This window comes from Astatotilapia calliptera, unplaced genomic scaffold (assembly GCF_900246225.1).
Source record: "Astatotilapia calliptera unplaced genomic scaffold, fAstCal1.2 U_scaffold_16, whole genome shotgun sequence".
In the NCBI taxonomy this organism is placed as follows: Eukaryota; Metazoa; Chordata; class Actinopteri; order Cichliformes; family Cichlidae; genus Astatotilapia; species Astatotilapia calliptera.
In genome coordinates, this window is record NW_020535685.1 from 421,751 (window position 1) to 442,566 (window position 20,816).

The window sequence follows — 20,816 nt, forward strand, 5'->3', positions numbered from 1 at the left end:
AGGGAGCTGTTTGATACCAGTCATAAAACTACCCATCCTGTAATTGCAAACTCGAAGACATTGTGGTGTAAATTACATAGGGCAGGTCGCTGGGACTTTATTAAATCTCCTTCGGCAACCTTATGGGGGAATAAAAGAATTTTAATTGGAGGGACATCAGTTGACTGGTTACAGTGGCGTAAAGCAGGCATCCTTAATGTATCAGATTTATTTGACTGTGGGACTAAATGTTTTTTAAGCTTTGATAAAATTGTGGAGTTATATAAGTTGAAGCATAATCAATTCTGGAGATATGTCCAAATACATAGTTCATTATCGAAGTGGCTGGGAACCCCCTTGAGTTGTCCTGTGGGCAGCCCTGTGGAAGTCCTGCTCTCAAGATCACCCTTGGGTAAAGGCATTACCTCTAAGATTTATCACTTATTGCAAGAACGGTCAGCTGACCCTCTCCTGAACGTTAAGGGCTACTGTGCCCAGGACATGGCATTGGACATATCTTCAGTTGAATGGGATTCATGTTTTCAAAATGTTAATACTATGTATAAAGAAACAGGCAGTAGATTTATTCAACTTAAGATAATTCATAGGTGGCATCGAACACCGCAACAATTGTATAAATGGAACCTGGCCCCTACGGACGAATGTTGGAGATGTGATGGTCAAAATGCTTCGATTTTACATATCTTATGGAGTTGTTCGGCACTTCGGGATTGGTGGAAAAATATAATGGAGGTAATTTTCAGTGTTGTAAAAAGCAGATTTGGTATCTCACCAAAACTGTCCATACTTGGTATAACCACAGAACTTTCTGATGGAGATTTTTCCAGTTATACAAAAAGATGGATTATTCTGGCTCTTACTACGGCCAAACGGGTCCTGCTAAGACATTGGCGGAAAAAGAACCCCCCTCCCTATGAAGAGTGGCTAAAGACAATGGCTAAGTTGGCGTCTTACGAAAAAGTGACTTATGGTTTATTAGACAAATTGCATCAATATGATTGTATTTGGTCCCCGTTTACAAGCTGGCTTTCTGTAACTTGAAGAAGAGAAGAGTAATGACAGAGTGGTGGTGTGGGGATTGGGGTGCGAAGAAAGAATAGGATAACTTTCCTTTGTTTTGGTTTTTGTTTTGGGGTTGTTTTTTTTTCGTTTTTTTTTTTCTTTTTGTTGTTGTTTTGTTGTTGTTTGTTTTTAAACTATTTATTTATGTAGTTATGCTTAAGTTCTGTTATTGAAGTTTAAAATGAAATAAATAAAAATTGTTGATGACAAAAAAAAAATGGAAACATCTTACATCTATCCGTTCATGTTGTAGACCCTATCAAATCTGGAATGTGACAGTGGACAGCAGAAGCTTTCACAGCAATCGAGATTATAGGAAGAAATTCAGATCAATCAAGTCCAAATCAAGTTCAGAGTTAATAAACTCAGTATTTGTAACAGTAATGTATGCGTTTGAGTTTCGTTTCCCTCATTAATACACATTAAAAACAAGTATTTATGAAGCTGGTAAGACGGTTCAAGATGCTGAGGTTTTGAAAATGCTCTTAAATAGTCTCCTGCTGAGTTGCTTGGATTTCAACTGTAAATGTACCTCAGTGTTTGATGAATCAAACCTTTTTACTTCTACTGTTTCTATCACAGGTTAACACGCTCTACAAAGCTCTGGGAGGAGAATCGGTTTCCCTGTTTGACCAGTCGAGACGCAGAACCTCAGCTTGTCTTTGTAACCTGTTTGATGATGGGACAGCATGCCCAGCATGTCCAAAGGTTACAACTATTTATGGAAGTTCATATAATCATTTCAAAAGCATTATTGTAGCTCATGTTGAGTCGTCTGACTGATAGCAACCAAGTTAATAATCCTGTCATAAGATTTGGTTCCATCAGTGACAGAAATGGATGAACCAGTGTTGATGTTTGCTTTCAGACTGATGGCACAAGGATTGTGATCATGGATGCCGACTTGAGGGGCATCTGTGATATAATATTCTCCTGAAAACTGAAGAAACAAGTATCTTTCAGTTTAACATTTTTTGTAATGCCCTTCCTGTTTGGAGCTAAAAGAGGCCATCCTAACACACTATATAAATTTTGGAAAGCTCAGGATGTGCTCTATTGATTACAATAGGACTTACTATGGTAGCACAAATAAGTCAAACACTATAAAGCAAAAACAAATTTCGATGAAAGAGGACATAAGTGAATAGGCTGGTTCTCAGGAGAATATAACAAGGGACTATATACATGATGTACTGAAAATCAAATCATGTCTTCAACAGAGATTTTGTTGTGATCAGAAGAGATACTGATACTTGGACAGGCTTCCTTTGGGAGCTCTGAGATCTCCACATATAAAAACGTTAAACGCTGCCTGCTGTGCCAATAATATGCTAACATAATAATCTCATGTTTCGTTTTCTACTTAAAACATATGTAAGGCAGGGAATAATCTGTTTGATAAGGCATTAAACTTTGAACGAGTAGTAAAAACAGACAACTATATTAGAATGAAGCATGGAAAGACTGTTTCACACACTATGAGGTTTGATCAGTCACTGCATCTGGGATTGAGGAGACATTCCATGTTGGTGGTTCTGATGTGCAGTTTTAGTGTGTTGGATGTAAGTTGTTGCCTACAAAGTTGTTAAGCTCATTAACTATTAACGATTGTGTGAAAAGGGAATCCAGGTTAGGGTCAACAGGATTAAACTATAATTTATACAAATATAAATTTATGAATACATATTTACTTACAGAGCTTTGTTGGTGGCTTTGACCACTGGCAGCAGCCTCAGAAGACCCTCTTCTGAAGCAGAGTATTTCTTCAAGTCAAACTCATCCAGGTCTTTTTCTGATGACAGTAAGATGAAGGCCATAGCTGAGCACTGAGCAGGAGAGAGATTATATCTGGAGATATATTTTGAACTCATGTACTGTTGGATCTCCTCCACAAGAGAACGATCATTCAGTTCATTCAAACAGTGTAACAGATGGATGCTTTTCTCTGCAGATAGATTCTCACTGAGCTTCTCCTTCATGTACTCGGCTGTCTCCAGATTGGTCTGTGAGCTACTTCCTGTCTGTGTTAGCAGACCTCGTAGGAGAGTCTGATTGGTCTGCACTGAAAGACCCAGGAGGAAGCGGAGAAACATGTCCAGGTGTCCATTAGGACTCTGTAAGGCCTTGTCCACAGCAGTCTGGTAGAAATGTTTCTCTATAGATTCTCTTGTTTCAGATTTCTCTGAGGTTGTTTGTTGTTCTTCCAGCAGATTGAGTCCAGAGTTGATGAAGGTCAGATGGACATGAAGAGCAGCCAGAAACTCCTGAACACTCAGATGGATGAAGCAGAACACCTTGTCCTGGTACAGTCCACTCTCCTCTTTAAAGATCTGTGTGAACACTCCTGAGTACACTGAGGCTGCTCTGATATCGATGCCACACTCTGTCAGGTCTGATTCATAGAAGATCAGGTTTCCTTTCTGCAGCTGATCAAAAGCTAGTTTTCCCAGAGACTCAATCATCTTCCTGCTCTCTGGACTCCAGTGTGGATCTGTCTCAGCTCCTCCATCATACTTGACCTTCTTCACTTTGGCCTGAACTACCAAGAAGTGGATGTACATCTCAGTCAGGGTCTTGGGCAGCTGTCCTCCCTCTCTGGTTTCCAGCACATCCTCCAGAACTGTAGCAGTGATCCAGCAGAAGACTGGGATGTGGCACATGATGTGGAGGCTTCGTGATGTCTTGATGTGGAGGATGATCCTGCTGGCCTGCTTCTTATCTCTGAATCTCTTCCAGAAGTACTCCTCCTTCTGTGGGTCAGTGAACCCTCTGACCTCTGTCACCATGCCAACACAGTCAGGAGGGATCTGATTGGCTGCTGCAGGTCGTGTGGTTATCCAGAGGCGAGCACAGGGAAGCATTTTCCCCCTGATGAGGTTTATCAGCAGCACATCCACTGAGGTTGACTTTCTAGGGTCAGTTAGGATTGTAGTTTTGTGGAAGTCCAGAGGAAGTCGACACTCATCAAGACCATCAAAGATGAACACAACCTGGAAATCTTCAAAGCTGCAGATTCCTGCTTCTTTGGTTTCAGTAAAGAAGTGATGAACAAGTTCCACCAAGCTGAACTTTTCCTCTTTCAGCACATTCAGCTCTCTGAAAGTGAATGGAAATAGGAACTGGATGTCCTGGTTGGCTTTGTCTTCAGCCCAGTCCAGGGTGTATTTCTGTGTTAAGACTGTTTTCCCAATGCCAGCCACTCCCTTTGTCAGCACTGTTCTGATTGGTTCGTTTCTTCCATGTGAGGCTTTAAAGAGGTCTTCTTGTCTGATTGTTGTTTCTGGTCTGTCTGGTTTCATGGATGCTGTTTCCATCTGTCTGACCTCATGTTCATCATTGACCTCTGCAGTCCCTCCCTCTGTGATGTAGAGCTCTGTGTAGATCTGATTCAGAAGGGTTGGGTTTCCTGCTTTAGCGATCCCCTCAAACACACACTGGAACTTCTTCTTCAGTGCACATTTTAGGTTACGATGACAAACAGCAGTAAGGTGTGCTGAATAAATGAAAAAAAAAATTATAATAACCGCAAATAAGTTATTTTCCCAGATTGAAAATTACAAAAACAAACATATGTTATAAATTGTAACTGCACCATTCTGCTATGCAACAGAGAAGTACAGGGTGGGCCATTTATATGGATACACCGTAATAACATGGGAATGGTTGGTGATATTAAAGTCCTGTTTGTGGCACATTAGTATATGTGATGGGGCAAACTCCTCAAGATATGTGGTGACCATGGTGGCCATTTAGAAGTCGGCCATCTTGGATACAACTTTTGTTTTTTCAATAGGAATAATGTCACAAGAAAAACAATGATGTGCTTGGTTTCTACGTAACTTTATTCCTTCATGAGTTATATATATATATATATATATATATATATATATATATATATACACACACACATACACACACACATATATATATATATATATGTATGTGTATAGTTCAATTCCATCATCAGGCCGGGGTCTTTCTGTGTGGAGTTTGCATGTTCTCCCCGTGTTTGCGTGGGTTCTGTCCGGGTACTCCAGCTTCCTCCCACCGTCCAAAGACATGCAGCTTGTGGGGATAGGTTAATTGGATAATCCAAATTGCCACTAGGTGTGAATGTGAGTGTGAATGGTTGTCTGTCCCTATGTGTTAGCCCTGCGACAGACTGGCGACCTATCCAGGGTGTACCCCGCCTTTCGCCCTATGACAGCTGGGATAGGCTCCAGCGCCCCCCGCGACCCTGAAAAGGATAAGCGGAAGCGAATGGAGATATATATATATATATATATACATATACATATAAAGGCGAGGAAAGATGCCCAACGGATTTACTTTACCAAATTGACCATCCCAGCCTTGCCGTAATGGTCTATTTGATTAATCTTTTATTGTTTATTTTATTTTATTTTATTTTCACTTGCTAGATACAGGACAGACTTGAATGAGGAAAAGAAAAGGGAGAAAGGAAGAGGGGGGAAAAAACAGTAAAACATCTAACTTGTAATTTGAACAAAATAGTGTTATGTTTCTATTTTGAACGTAATGATATCAGGTAGGATCAGCATGAAATTCAACTGCTTTATTCAACTAATTTATTCTTGTTGAGATGACATGATATAATTTAGCAAGAGTAGTTGCCTGGACTTGGGATGTCTATGGTTCTATGGCTTCCTCCCACAGTCTAAAGACATGCAGTTAGTGTGATTAGGTTTATTTGTGATTCTAAATTACCCATAAGCCTGAATGTGAGTGCTTGTCTGTGTCAGTCATGTATAGACTAATGACCTGTCAAGGGTCCAACTCACCTCTCACCCTGTGACGGCTGTTGTGACCCTGATAAGGACAAGTGGATGGACGGAGTGACAAATATGCAAATTTTGTTATAAATCCATTAAACTGGAGGTAAGAGGGGAAAAAGATGCACATAACAAGTTTTATATGAATAAACTGTGTTTACTTTGATCAACTCAAGTTTCTGCCAAATAAAAACATTACGTGCAACAAATGTCTACTAATGAATTAAGTACTCTGGGGCGATCGTGGCTCAAGAGTTGGGAGTTCGCCTTGTAATCGGAAGGTTGCCGGTTCGAGCCCCAGCTTGGACAGTCTCGGTCGTTGTGTCCTTGGGCAAGACACTTCTCCCGTTGCCTACTGGTGGTGGTCAGAGGGCCCGGTGGCGCCAGTGTCCGGCAGCCTCGCCTCTGTCAGTGCGCCCCAGGGTGGCTGTGGCTACAATGTAGCTTGCCATCACCAGTGTGTGAATGTGTGTGTGAATGGGTGGATGACTGGATATGTAAAGCGCTTTGGGGTCCTTAGGGATTAGTAAAGCGCTATATAAATACAGGCCATTTACCATTTACTCCAACATGTTTGTTTGTTTATTTCCCTTCTGAGTGCAAATTCAGGCTTATTGCACTTCTTAACCCGTCTCATAACCTTTCTCCTCTCAGATGAGAAATCAATTTGTGCACCTTGTGTGAGGTTTCTGGGCACTTTAGGCATCCTAAATAATCAAATGCTGCTCAAATTTCCAAGTTCCCAATCCATTAAACATTAGCTGCCTCCCATGATTGGCCATTAAAATCTCCTGTTAGGGTAGTTTTGCCTTCTTCAGTCATACACATTACTTTAGACTATAAATCCTGGCCCTCTGTGCTACTTCTACTATTTTCTTCCATTTGGCATTCTGATTAGGAAGTTTTATCATACCGGCTCAGTATTTTTTATAGTACGTCCTTTTCTATATTTTCATTATTCTTCTGTTCAGTGCGCTTAACATTTAGCCCATCTTAAGGTTTTGGGGGTACTAGCAATATTAATAGTTAGCACGAGTGGTCCTCTTGAGTTTCTGCTATTTCTGTACTCCATAGGAATGATTCAAGCATGATTTTTAAAAGGTCATTTGGCAATATGTACATCCCTATATTTCATGTCATTTTAGCAGCATGTCCCTAGACTTGATGCATTTACTCTTTCATTTTCTGGTGGGAACTAAAGTTGCATCTTCGAAAATGCCTGCATCTAGAATTGTTAAACAGTTTTCTCTCCATTTCATTTCAAAGATCATCACAAAATACATAGGTAGGTGCTGCCTCAACAGCTTTACAAGCCTTTCATTCCAATCTCAGTCATACAGTACCAATCTCATCAAAGTCACCTACAACATTAAGCCTCCTAGGCAAGTCCCTAAAATTATCAACAGCTCTCCCCCTCTTTGTCTCCAAATGGACTGCAGGTCATCAGTGATCTTTGCTTCCTGTGGCCATTTTAATTCTGTATCACACTATATCCATCTGGTCGCTCAAATCACATCTTCTTAAGCTGTGGTTATGCCTACTTTTCCTTGGGCCTGCAGCTGGCGCCGTTATGGGGGTCCGCAATCTCGATGTTGATTTTGTAAATTTCCATGAGAGCAGCCCAGGAGAATTTTCAGGCTGCCCTAACACTCCGACACTGGCCTCTCGATCTCCCGTTGGAGAGCCGCGAGCCTCCCCATGATGGTATCAAACTTCTGTTCCATGGTGTTGTCATTCTTTTGATTCTGAGACCTCACAACTGCAGTGATCCGTTCCGCGATGTCTTCCAACTGTCGCTCAAGGGTCCCATTTTGAGCAGGCCTCTCTCTGATGTATCCCCCCATACGCTCAATGTTGTTGCTTTGAGCCTTCACAGCCGATGCAAGCGTCTCCAAGGTGTTGACCATATTACGTTCGTTGTGAGAGGTCGCGCCTCGTCCCATTGCTTCGATTCCAGCGGGCAGCCTTGGGGGGGGTTTGAACAGCCGGTTCCGCTCTCTTATTTCTCCGATAAACCAGGGCTAAGCCAACTCCGATCAGCACGAACCCTGTTATCACGGTTCCGAATAGATAGATAATAATAAATAATAATAATAATACATTTTATTCAAAGCACCCAAGGACACTGTACAACAGATAAAAACACAGAAACTGGAAATATACACAATAAAAAGAATAGCAGATAAAAGTTAGAGCATACAGAGGTTTAAACATAAGCAATTTTAAACAGGTGAGTTTTGAGGGTGGACTTAAAAAGAGGGAATGAGCTAATATTTCTGAGGTCAGGTGGTAAGGAATTCCAAAGTCGAGGGGCAGAGCAACTAAAAGCCCTGCCCCCCATTGTAATCAGATGAGCGGAAGGAACAGAGAGAGAAAGAGAAGATGAGGATCTGAGGCACCGGGATGGGAAGTTCATCTGTACTAAATCGGAGAGGTATGGTGGAGAGAGAGAATGAATTGCCTTAAATGTATAGAGGATTATTTTAAAATGGATGCGAAATTTAACCGGGAGCCAGTGAAGCTGCTTCAGGATTGGGGAGATGTGGTCGGTAGAGGAAGTCCTAGTAATAATACGGGCAGCAGAGTTCTGAACACGTTGGAGCTTGTTAATAGATTTTTGTGTAAGGCCAAATAATAGTGAGTTACAGTAGTCAATTTGAGAGATAACAAGATTATGGACGAGAATGGCAGTGGCATGAGTAGTGAGGAAAGGGCGGAGGCAATTGATATTACGGAGTTGGAAATATGCTGCACGTGTGACATTATTGATATGTGAATTAAAGGATAATGTGCTATCAAGAATGACACCCAAGCTTTTCACAGAGGGAGAGATAGGGACCAGCGAATTATTGATGGTGAGAGAGAAATTGTTAATTCTGGATAGCAATTGTTTAGTGCCGACCAGGAGAAGTTCTGATTTATTACTGTTGAGTTTAAGAAAGTTGGAGGAGAACCAAGAATTGAGTTCAGCTAAGCAGAGGATAAGGGAGGGTGGAGGAAGAGTAGAATCGGGTTTGGTAGAGAGGTAAGGTAAGGTAAGGTAAGGTAACTTTATTTATACCTAAAGGCAAGGTAAATTTGCTTTACAGAAAAATGACAGCATTTGACATCCCTTTAAAAACACACATACCTAGTAAATATATAAAACTCACTGTGACACATACTTTAATATTTCGAATCAAAAACAGTTCTTATTTAATTCAGTGACAGCAACGGGGACAAAGCTATTTTTATAACGCTTTGTCCTGCATCTTGGAAATAGAAACCTCCGTCCTGAGGGAAGAAGCTGAAATTCACCCCTTAGAGGATGGGAACCATTTTTAAGGATTGATAAAGCCATCCTCTGTACCTGCTTAGAGTACAGGGAGGCTAAACAAGACTGTGGCTCACCTATCAGACGACTGGACCATCTCACTATCTGATTTAGAGAGTTTTTCTCTGTGACAGAGGTCTGACCAAACCATGCCACCAAACAAAAGGATAAAACAGACTCAATAAAAGAACGATAAAACAAAGTTAAAATTTTTTGGTCAATGTGGAAATGAACAAGTTTCCTAAGGCAATAAAGGTGCTGGTGACCCTTTTTACAAACTGATTTGCAATTTTGATCAAAGTTCAGTTTTTCATTGATTATGGTCCCAAGATATTTATATGATTGTACTTGCTCTATTTTCTGACCTTTAATTAAAGTGACTCCGTGCCCATTTTGTTGTTTCCTAAAATCAACAACCATGTCTTTTGTTTTAGATATGTTCAGCTGGAGATAAGACTCCTCACACCACTGAACAAAGTCATCAATGACTGGACCGTGGTTAATTTCACCCTCTTTCAGTAAGCTGACAATAACAGAGTCATCTGCATATTTAATAATGACCCTGTTTTCATGTCTGCCCTGACACATGTTTGTATAGAGAGTGAATAATAAGGGCGATAGGACGCAGCCTTGAGGAGAACCTGTGGAGGAGAACACTGGGTCAGACAGAACCCCATTTATTCTCACTCTTTGTGACCTGTCAGTTAGAAAATCTAAAATCCAGCCCACCAGGTTTTTCCTGATTTCAAACTGTTCTAAAAGTCTTTTAATTAAAATATGGGGCTGTATTGTATTAAAAGCCGAAGAAAAATCAATGAAAAGAAGTCTTGCAAAAGTCCCTTTACTCTCTACATGTTTAAGAATTAGATTTAGTAAAGTCAAAAGTGCGTCCTCCACTCCTCTGTTGGGCCTGTATGCAAACTGCATTGGATCCAGCTGACCTTCAGTCTCTTTCATAATCACATTTCTGATGATTTTTTCAAAGACTTTCATGACAACTGAAGTGAGGGCAACAGGCCTGAAGTCGTTTAGAATTTTTGGACGACTAGATTTAGGGACAGGAACCACGACTGCTTCTTTCCAAAGAGAGGGCACATGTTGTGTTTGCAAGGATTTGTTAAAAATAACCTGAAATATAGGACTGAGTTCATCAGCACAAGATTTAATTAGGCGGCCACTAATATTATCAGGACCCTGGCTCTTGTTCACATTGACTGTATGAAAGGCCTTTTTAACATCGCTGAGTTCAATGATAAAGTGCTGAGTATCTCTCAGTTTCTGTTTCAGTTCAGAAATATCCTCGCTAAAATCAGAAGAACTAAAACGAGCATAAAACATGTTTAAAGCATTTGCAAAATCTCTGTCTGAATTAAAACCATCTAAAATGACCTGACTGCTGCTCTGGGGATTTTGAAACCCTGCTATGGTTTTCATACAAGTCCAGGCAGACCCCAAATTTTTTGCAGCAAATTTGCTTTCAAGAAGGTTTTTGTAGCTCTGTTTTGCTTTCAAGATCTCGATTTTCATTTCCTTGGTGGCTGTCTGAAAATCGGTAACAGCCCCCTCTTTAAAGGCCTGTCTCTTTTTCCTTAAACAGGATTTGACACTTTTAGTGACCCATGGCTTATTGTTAGCGTAAATTTTAACGCACTTACGGTAGGGGAATAATTATGTCTGGGAAACATCATGTTTGTAAGAGACAGAGATGTAGAGGAATATCTGCTGTCACATCGTGAGAGCTCACAACCAGCTGAGCTGAGTAAATGTTGAAGGAAATTTCATGCCACTGTTACCCCTATTTTTTTTTTTAAATTAAAGATCATTTCTGTCATGTTAAAGTTATTATGGCTGATTGAGGACATGTATTTCCTTTTGTATTTCGTTGTGTTTTTAAATGTAGATCCTGAATCACAGTCACCCCCTGCAGACCAAACACAGGAAGTTAACGTTTTAATGTTTCCATTTCCAATACGATGCCCTTCATCTCATGAAGCATCACTTCCTCACAGTAAAGATATTTGTACCGCACTCCTCCAAAGAAGATGACCTGGATGCCTGAAAACCTACGCAGACACGTTCTGCAGGAAGGGCTCCACACTAATTGTACTGATTTAACTGTGCTTATTGTCCTCTAGCAAAGTTTGGTTTAATGTGTCTCTATTGACAGCCCAAAGCATTTTTCACTATTTATAAAACGTAGAAGTCTTCAAATATATCTGCAGTGCTTGGTGTAAATTCAATAATTCAAGCCACAGTTGGTTGTCATCTTAATTGAAAATAAATATGAATAAATGATAATGATATATAATATAATAAATAATAAAATGTGATGTTGACATGTGTTCTTTGTATTTTCTGTAAATGTATTTTTTAATGTAAGTGCTTTGTTCCAGACAGACAGGGAGTCGCTATGAGGCTGTTGTTAAGGTTCAAAATTGAGGAAGGAGAGTACAAACCACCATGGTCCAGAAGCTCTTGGTCAAACCATGATTTTAATGAATACACACGTGTGGGAAGAACACTCTGTGCGCAGACAGCAAGTGATCTCCAACTTAATCAACACATACACAGATTTTTATAGCATCAGGGTTTGATTTACTGACGCCCCCTTCATACGTCACCGACAGGATATATACATACGTCAAATCAAAACCACCATGACTTTTAACACAGTTTAAAAAGAACATCGTCTTCCATCTTCATAACAGGTGCATCCTGTTACTGCCGGATGCTCGCTTGTCATCTTAACACCTCAGCAGCAGTTCGGCGACAAACTGCTTTTTGCAACCCCAGCAAAACATCATTAAACTTTCCCCCCTAAATGATTCTCTCTAACTGAGTGTGTGTGTGTCTGTGTCTGTGTGCTAACCACAATTGCACCCTGTTTCACCTCGCCGACTAGCTCCTGACCTCTAACCAGACAGAGAGACAGAAACCACTCTCGTATATGTAATAACTGAACTGAAACTATGGATATGTCATCTACTTAAAATAAATGTTTTAATCAAGAACCTCTACTAAAAGCTTAATATAAAAATGACCTGATATAAGTGTTTTGTAAGCATGTATTGCAGTTATCCTTCTATGTTCTAGTTTTCCCTCAGCATGGATCATCTAGACACACTAGTGAAGCTTAAGACCTTTAATAGACCTGAACATCAACTCAAATAAGCACAGATATGCATTGTGTATAAAATAGTTCTAACTGCATCTGGAATACAAAGTCAACATAATCATAAACATCGTAAGGCCATCTTAAAGCTATCTGTTACATTGTTAAAGCTATGATCAATTTGAATAACCTAGTACTTAGCCTGCTGCTCAAAATAACTTTCTGCTTTCACTTCTGCAAACTCTCTGCAACTTCCTGTCAGCCTGCAACTTAGTCTTTCTGAAAGAAACACACACTGTTTAAACCTCTGAATGCACTATGCTGCAGCTTATATTTTTAATGCAATGATGATGATTATTATTTAACAATAGCAGTAAAATAATTTCCCTGCTCCACATTCCCTCTCTCGACCTCTGGAACACCAGAGGTCGCAATACATTGTGTCCTGGCTCAGCAAATCAGACAACCTCATGTCATCTAATTGGTCCAGTAATAAACACCAGCTCCCATTCGAGAACACTCCATGTGTAAGCTTAGGTTTTCTCGGTCCCTCTCTTGTGGTCGTCGAGATCTTCTGCAAAGGAAACAAAACACCTTTTCCTGCACCTCCCTAACTTATCCTATTTGGGACTCTTTAATCAAAAGCCTGATCCTAATTATCTTCTTAACTTAGTGACTTGTATTTATATATATTCTTCAACGTTACTCATCACTTTAAAATTCTTTAAGCGCTGGTTTCACATCCGGTTGCTCGCTCTATTTTTCCCTTATCTGATCATCAACATCCTGTAACATCGCTGCTGCAAGTTCCTCTACTCTAATCTTAAGTCACCTTTTAACAAGAAAATCATCGTAAGCGCCTATTCTACTAAAAGATCCAAAAGAAAACAACCACTTTAATCAATTAAGTTTAAGCATATAAGCAATTACTCCTGCATACATTTCATCATAGCTAAATGCTGCCCTGAAACAACTCCTGTGTGTTAACACTAACTTCATTTTAACCTCACATTTCCTATGTTATAATCTGTTTTTGGTATAGCCTTTTTATTTCATTTGCTCCTCTTAATGTAACAATACCTTCTAATTCTAATTTATCAGACTTAACCAAAATATATGCTTTCCTTCTTCTTTGGTCCTTCTTTAAGTTCAGTTGAAAGCTAAATGAATTTGAGGCCTTTTGCCTGGAATCAATACTGTCATGTGTGTTTCTGGACTCTGTGTTTGTAAGCGCGTGCAATCCTTTAATTCAACTCATATCATCCTCACAGTAGATTGGCTAATCATAGCGCTAGCCAAAGGCTCGTGACCCTCCAGAGACTAATTTGAGCCACAACTTCTTTAAAGGCACAAAATGCAATATGTATAAAAATCATTTCTATTTATAAGCTCTCCCCTTTATCCTAAAGATAAATCTAAAATCATTATAACCACTTCTTCTAGAAATCAAAAAAGAAATCAAACCTGTCTAGAACCTTCACTAGTTTTCCCCAAAGGATATCTTTTTTCAACGTGTCCCACAATTTCCCTCTAAGATTTGTACACAGCTTTGAAAAACCCGGCATTGTATCTTCTAAACAGGATTCAGTTCACTTTAATCCTTTAACCTTAACATAAAAATAACAGTTTCAGTTTTACCATATCCAAATGACCCAAAAAAACCCCAAACATAATTACGCATAATAAGAACCAAAAAAGTCCTAAAATGATCCTAAATTATTAAACAATTAAATTATTAAACCTTAAATTCCCCCTTTATTTTGACACATGAAATGTGTCACAATACTATACAAAACTTAAAATGCTCAGTTTTCCCACTCATGATCCAATCTGTGTTATAAAAATAAACTTAAAACAGAACAATTATCAGTCATGTCTTTTCTTCAATCAATGGTAACATGAGTCACATCAAAAAATGTTTCCCCTTTAACATTTGGCATTCCCCCAACAATATACTATAATCCCATAATCTAACCCCAGTTTACAAAACAGAAATTTTCTCTGGTAAAAGCCAATTGTTTGTCCACATTTATTCATTCTCACCGTCATCCAGTCACACATTCACTCACATGCAGTCACACCATATATTTGCTAATAGTGGAGCCTCCCGCGCAACTTCTCCACCCTCAGCAAAATGAGCTCAGTCATTTTTTATTTTCCATAGGAAAATATTTCTTTATACTTTTGGACTGGATTGACTCGCTACAATCCTTTTTACAGGGACTTACGACCTGATCAGTCCCCACAGGTAGCTTTCTCCTCAGCCAGTTGTAATCTGGAAAGCCCCCTTATATTTGCTCTCCCCGAGAATTTTCAGCGCCGCTATTCACTGTTGCAGGCCTGCTTAAAACAGAAATGAAAAAAATAGAGCTGATTATTAGCTCACAAAACACAAAACAAAATCACCTGACAGGTTTTCTTTAAGTGCACTGTTACAAAATAATGGGCCCCTCAAACATGTCCATGTTTCCAAAAACTCCCTCTATTAAAAACAAAAACAACAACCCAAACCTAACTAACAGAATCAACCCATCACCACAACAACCTCAACAACCTTAAACACACAAGTATTGCCACCACATAATTTCACCTCCTCAATACACCGAAAGTCTCATTAAAACCACACAATTTGCACACAAAAATCACCCCCTTTAACATACTTAACTTCAGCATAAGGCCCCCTTACGACAACATATAATCACTAAACTATAAATTTCCTACCCCAATCTGCACTTCTCTTCTGTCTGCTATGCTTCCTCTTCTGAAAGCCTCAGTCACACACACACACAGGAAGCTCCTCCGTCACCACTCACTCCAGCTAATTTGCATACTGAGTCATCTCTCAATGAGTTGCCGTAACAACAGAAACATATGTTTAAACATTATCTCCTTATTAAATTATTTCATTCCTTTCTACAGTGATCACTAATCCTCACTCAGTATCAGAGCACTCCTAAGTCCCCTTTTTTAACAACTACTTTAATCACTTTTTTGTTTTCATAACTCACTCCCTTTGTCATATGGCTTCTTCTATTCCTCAATTACAAACTCAAATGTATTTTATTAAACATTCACACCATTGTATCATTCATACAAAATAGCAAGCTGTTCTTCATTGCATATGTTTGTGTTCTTAGCCAGGTTTAATCAGTGTCTATGCATTAATCTCCATGAGCTTGTCTTGTCTTTATAGGGTTAATGCATTTTCTGTTTGTGTGTGTGAATTTGCATATGTTGCTTTTGCAATGTGTCAGACTCCTGCACAATTCTCCACTTAAGCCGTCAGTTCTCTTTCCCAAATTTGCTAACCCAAATTTTAAGTTCCCACCTTATTAACAGCATTCCTGCTCCTCAGCCAGAAGTTAGGGCCCACTTGTCAGGTTTATGGAGACATGGCGCTGTGAACAATTCAACCAGAAACTTGCCTTGGCATGTCCAGTCAAGTTAACCTACAGGTTTCTTCCGACCGCTGCATGGGGAGAATTGATCCAGGTCTGTTTCGCCCCTAAAGAAACACAACTGAGACATTTTCATTATTATCATAAGTACTTAAACTACCCGTTTCCCTCTCTCTGGTCAGAAATCCCAACTTATGTCATGTATATACGTGTAAGCAGGTCTTCATTGCTTTTCCTATGTATTTTGTTAATGTTCAGTGAGTGTAAGCTGCTTTCTTCATTGCCTCTGTATGTTATAGTCAGGTTTAATTCATGCATCTTTTCCCTGACTTCTTAATTCAAAACTATCTCACTTCTGATTCTTTCCAGAAATAATTTCACATGTAACACTTTGTCTATGTGTTATCTATTCTTGTTTACCTCTTTGTTTGTGACGGTGGACATCTCTAAACCATCATGAGTTCAGGCTTTCATTTCAATCCAATTACACCCTCTATTCTCACAGTCGAACTCGTCCGGCTTCACCTCTCTGTTTCTCTTCAGTATTTTCCTTTTGGATCAAGTCCCAGCCTGGCAAAATACCACATTCAGTGCCTTTAAACAGTCATGTCACACTGTTCTTACCAGGCTGCAGTCCACCGTGCATGTTTCATCACGTGGTTTCTTCTTTTCTGTTGATCCTCTCAGTCATCTCTTTCAAGATTACTCCAAGCATGGCAAATCTGACAATCAATGTCCAGTGCTTTCCACAGCTCATTATCCCACTGTTCAACTGCCCAGCCTGTAATTTACAGTACATGTTGCATCGTGTGCTTTTCCATGCTGCTGCTGGTCCCGTCAGTTTTGGTTTCAGTGTTAACGATTCAGTTGCACTGTCTTTTAGCTGCTGTTAATTCTTGAAGTCCACGATGTTCTGTCGGTCTTCATCAGGAGATTAACTGTCCTTTGAGCTGCTTCTCAGGATGGGGACAAGTGCGAGGTCAAGCTGTAAAATTTTAAGCCAAAATCTGGCCTGTTTTCTCCCAATTATGCTACTCTAGTGGTTTTGGCGCCATACTCAAAATTCCAGGTTGAGAGAAGTCCACCTTCATTTATCTGTAATCTGTGTTGACACACTAAAACATACAATTAATATCCTTTTCATTTCTTTTCTCAAAACCTCCATTCGCTTTATCTGCCTAGAGTTGAACTCATCTGTTTCTCTCTCTGGGTGCTCACTCGTCACCATCACTTCCTTTTATGCGCATGTAACTTCCCGTCACACACACACAGCACGCAGCTTCTCAGAGCAGCTCAAGCTGCTTTTCTGTTTCTGCAGGCTAATCAAACTCATTTTACAATCTACAGACCCTCTGTAATTCTACTAACTTTTGATCTAAAATGTAGCATCATTCACACAATGATTTCACAATCCTCTCACACACATTGCCTTTTAAATAAACGAAACTCTTTGCATTTGTCAGCATTCACATCACAGCCTTCAACGTGCTCACTTTCACTCCTGCAAGACGCGGAGATGGACATCTCCTTCACCTAACATAAACTAAATTACCATATCAACATACAATTACTGAAATTCAAACTCAAATACACCGTCTGTTTTAATAAAGTCAAAGAGTAAACGGGTGTACCAAGTATATGTACTTATGTGTTTTTAAACTGAAAGAAAAGAAACTCAAACTCTTATAACATCACTCATGCATCTCTTAAATTGAAAACACTTTCAAACCTTAAAACATCCTACTTTACATCACCAAAGAAATACCTCTCACACCTTTATTCATCATTCAAAACCTTCTAGTCACCGCATTCACACACTTAAACTGTGACCAGAGTTGAGGAATATAACTCAAAACACACTTTCCTAAGAGTATTTTAGACATGCTTGTCATAATCAGAAAGAGCAAGTAAACAAAAACAAAGAAAAAAACGATTGAAACCTCTATTAATTCTCACCGCACACACAAGAAATTGAAAAAATAAAACACACCAGCAACTACTGCTGGAGAGAAGTAATATGTTAGTCACTCAATATATTTATATATCTACATCCAACTTCAGTCAATTACTATACATCCACTACGGCAACTCAATACTTTATTTATAGTCCTCTAATGAACATAAATGGCATCTTAAACACACACTCAACAATGTTTGCAGCAGTATTTGTAAAACCAACTGTGGTTTAAACAGTTCACTGCTTACTAATTTGCATTTTCACACTCACACACTCCGTCTAAAAATAACTCCAGCATTGCCTCAGACTCCTTTCACACAGAGATCTCTTATATTTACAAAGACGTCTTATATTTACAACTGCACAGATTTTAGGCCTTTTAACACCTACCGAATTTCCACAAATTTAACATAACAGTCCAACCGATAAACTCCCTGAGTTTTTTGCGACCAATTAACCAGTATCTGTCCAACAGTTTCTGGCCTCATCTCTAAAATCCCTAACTCAATTTAAAAGCGTCAACCAACCCAAACTTTGCCTGAAGCTCTATTTTTGGCATTACACAGCCAAGGCTTTCCCCGAAGTTTTAAGTTAAAGTTACACGCCCGAAGTCCAACTTCTTCTGACCAAAAAAGCGCAGACTACTGTTCCAAACGGTAAGGAGACTCTAACTCCTAGCTTCATTCCAGGATGCCCTGTACCCCACAGTTAAGCCAAACTGAACTAACCCTGTTCGCCGACAGGTCAATGTCGCGCGTCCACGACAAGGAGGGAGCATAACCTCCGGGCTCTGCGCTTCCTAGCAGACTCTAACTGCCGTTCTAGAATAATTTATAATACTTTTGAAACAACAATCAACACCCAACACAAGTGTATGACTGAGGCAGATCGACCCTGATGGACAATGGGGACTCTAACCCACAAAATGACCAACAAAGGTCTGACCTAATGACCAACCGGGACTTAAACCCACAAAATGACCAAATTCCCTACCAAACTACTTGAGACTCTAACTCAATTTCTTTGGGACTTCAACCCAGTATTTAAACTTTTCCTAGCAGACTCTAACTGCTTTCATTTCTTCTAAGCAAACTCTAACTGCTTTAGCAGACTCTAACTGCTTTAACTCATGAGATTTTCATCAAAATCAAAACAGACATCCACCAGTAATTTCAGTGAGTAGACTTAAATTTTATCATGTCCAATTTGGCACACTTTGGAAATAACTCAACAGGTAGTGCCTTACCTTTGGATAAGCCGGCTTATGCCCACTCACTTCGACCACTGGCACTCATGTCTGCCCGTCAGACCACCTCAGACCATAGGAAAATATTTCTCCATCTACACCTTCAATTCTCCCTCCTCAATTACCGGACGAAGCCCCCAAAATGTTAAGGTTCAAAATTGAGGAAGGAGAGTACAAACCACCATGGTCCAGAAGATCTTGGTCAAACAATGATTTTAATGACTACACACGTGTGGGAAGAACACTCTGTACGCAGACAGCAAGTGATCTCTGACTTAATCAAAGCATACACAGATTTTTATAGCATCAGGGTTTGAATTACTGACGCCCCCTTCATGCGTCACAGACAGGATATATACATACGTCAAATCAAAACCACAATGACTTTTAACACAATTTAAAAAGAACATCGTCTTCCATCTTCATAACAGGTGCATCCTGTTACTGCCGGATGCTCGCTTGTCATCTTAACACCTCAACAGCAGTTCGGCGACAAACTGCTTTTTGCAACCCCAGCAAAACATAATTAAACTTTCCCCTATAAATGATTTTCTCTAACTGAGTGTGTGTGTGTCTGTGTCTGTGTGCCATCGATGCCTTACATTTGAAGACCACAGCAGCTGAAGAAAAGCTGTGACTCCAACGTGAGATGGACGCTGTGATTCATCACCTCCACCAGCACCACACTGACCTGCATTCATCAATAGATGACACTCAGGACCCTGGCTCCACAGCTGTTCTTCTTCACAGCATTATCCAGTTAGAGAGGAAACTGTATAATGCAATGATGATGTTCCAGCGGCATGTTGCACTTGCTGCTCCTCCTCCACATGTTTACCTGCCACAGTTTAACTCCGCCTCTCAGACAGTCATGTCACCTGATCTGCATGTTTTGCTGAAAACCTTTTTATACTCAGCATATGTCAGTCACCCTAAATTACTGTAAACATACACAGTTTGACAAATGTATTAGCAGTTATCCTATTTCTCATTGATCTCATCCAATGGTAAACTGCATCCTACGAGAAAACAAATGAATTGTTAATTTAATAGTTAAAATAAAAAAGTAACATTTTCAAAAACATTCCAGCTTGGTGGTGCTTCCTCCGGGCGTGCAAATCACATGTCTCTCTGCAGAGTGGTTTTAGTTCGGCAGGGCGTCATAAATGTCTCTTCCAGTTGTTTCCATCACTGTCCATAGGACCAGAGACCAAATGTATGTAGAATAAACATTCCATACCAGTTGGTTTTGTTGTTTGTCAACATGGGTCTCAGCTATCTCCAAAGCTGCAGGCCTCGTCAGCACTCCTGTTTTATGGCCTCTACCAACCCCCATCACCTCACTTCAGGCCTTCGTCCTGTGGGGGATACTTATGACTCTTCGATTGTCCATTCATCTCTGCAAAAAACCCTTCTGTGGAAAGAGTGTTGGATCCAGTTATCTTTACTGCTGTTATGATCCCACCTGTTGAGTCACCTCAGCAGTCTTGTAGAAGTGGTCATGGTGCAACTGACAACAACAATGACACAAAGGAAGACCCTCTTCAGAGTGTCATTGTATGCATAGTACAGAGACACAGCATTAGGTGATGTTCATAGGAAACTGCTGTCATCATCACCATAGCTTCTGGTTCCGGTGCTTTTCACAGAATCATGATGCCATCCTTAGATTCCCTCTGCGCTGTCGATGGAGCTTGGCACGCTCCCCTCATCCTTCAGGTGCCTGTCTGTTGTCCACAATCTCCTCTGTTGGCCTCTGGAAAGCCCCCTTGGCACAGCTCTCATTCCAACACAGCTTCATGGTGCGGTGGCTCCAGAATCTTCTCACAATGGGCCCCAAACAGCTCGACCTTTGACCTCAACCACTGCCTCGGCTGTCAGCTATGCCTGGAATGGTTCTTGTTTCTCACTGGGCCTCTTAAGATTTCTCAGGAG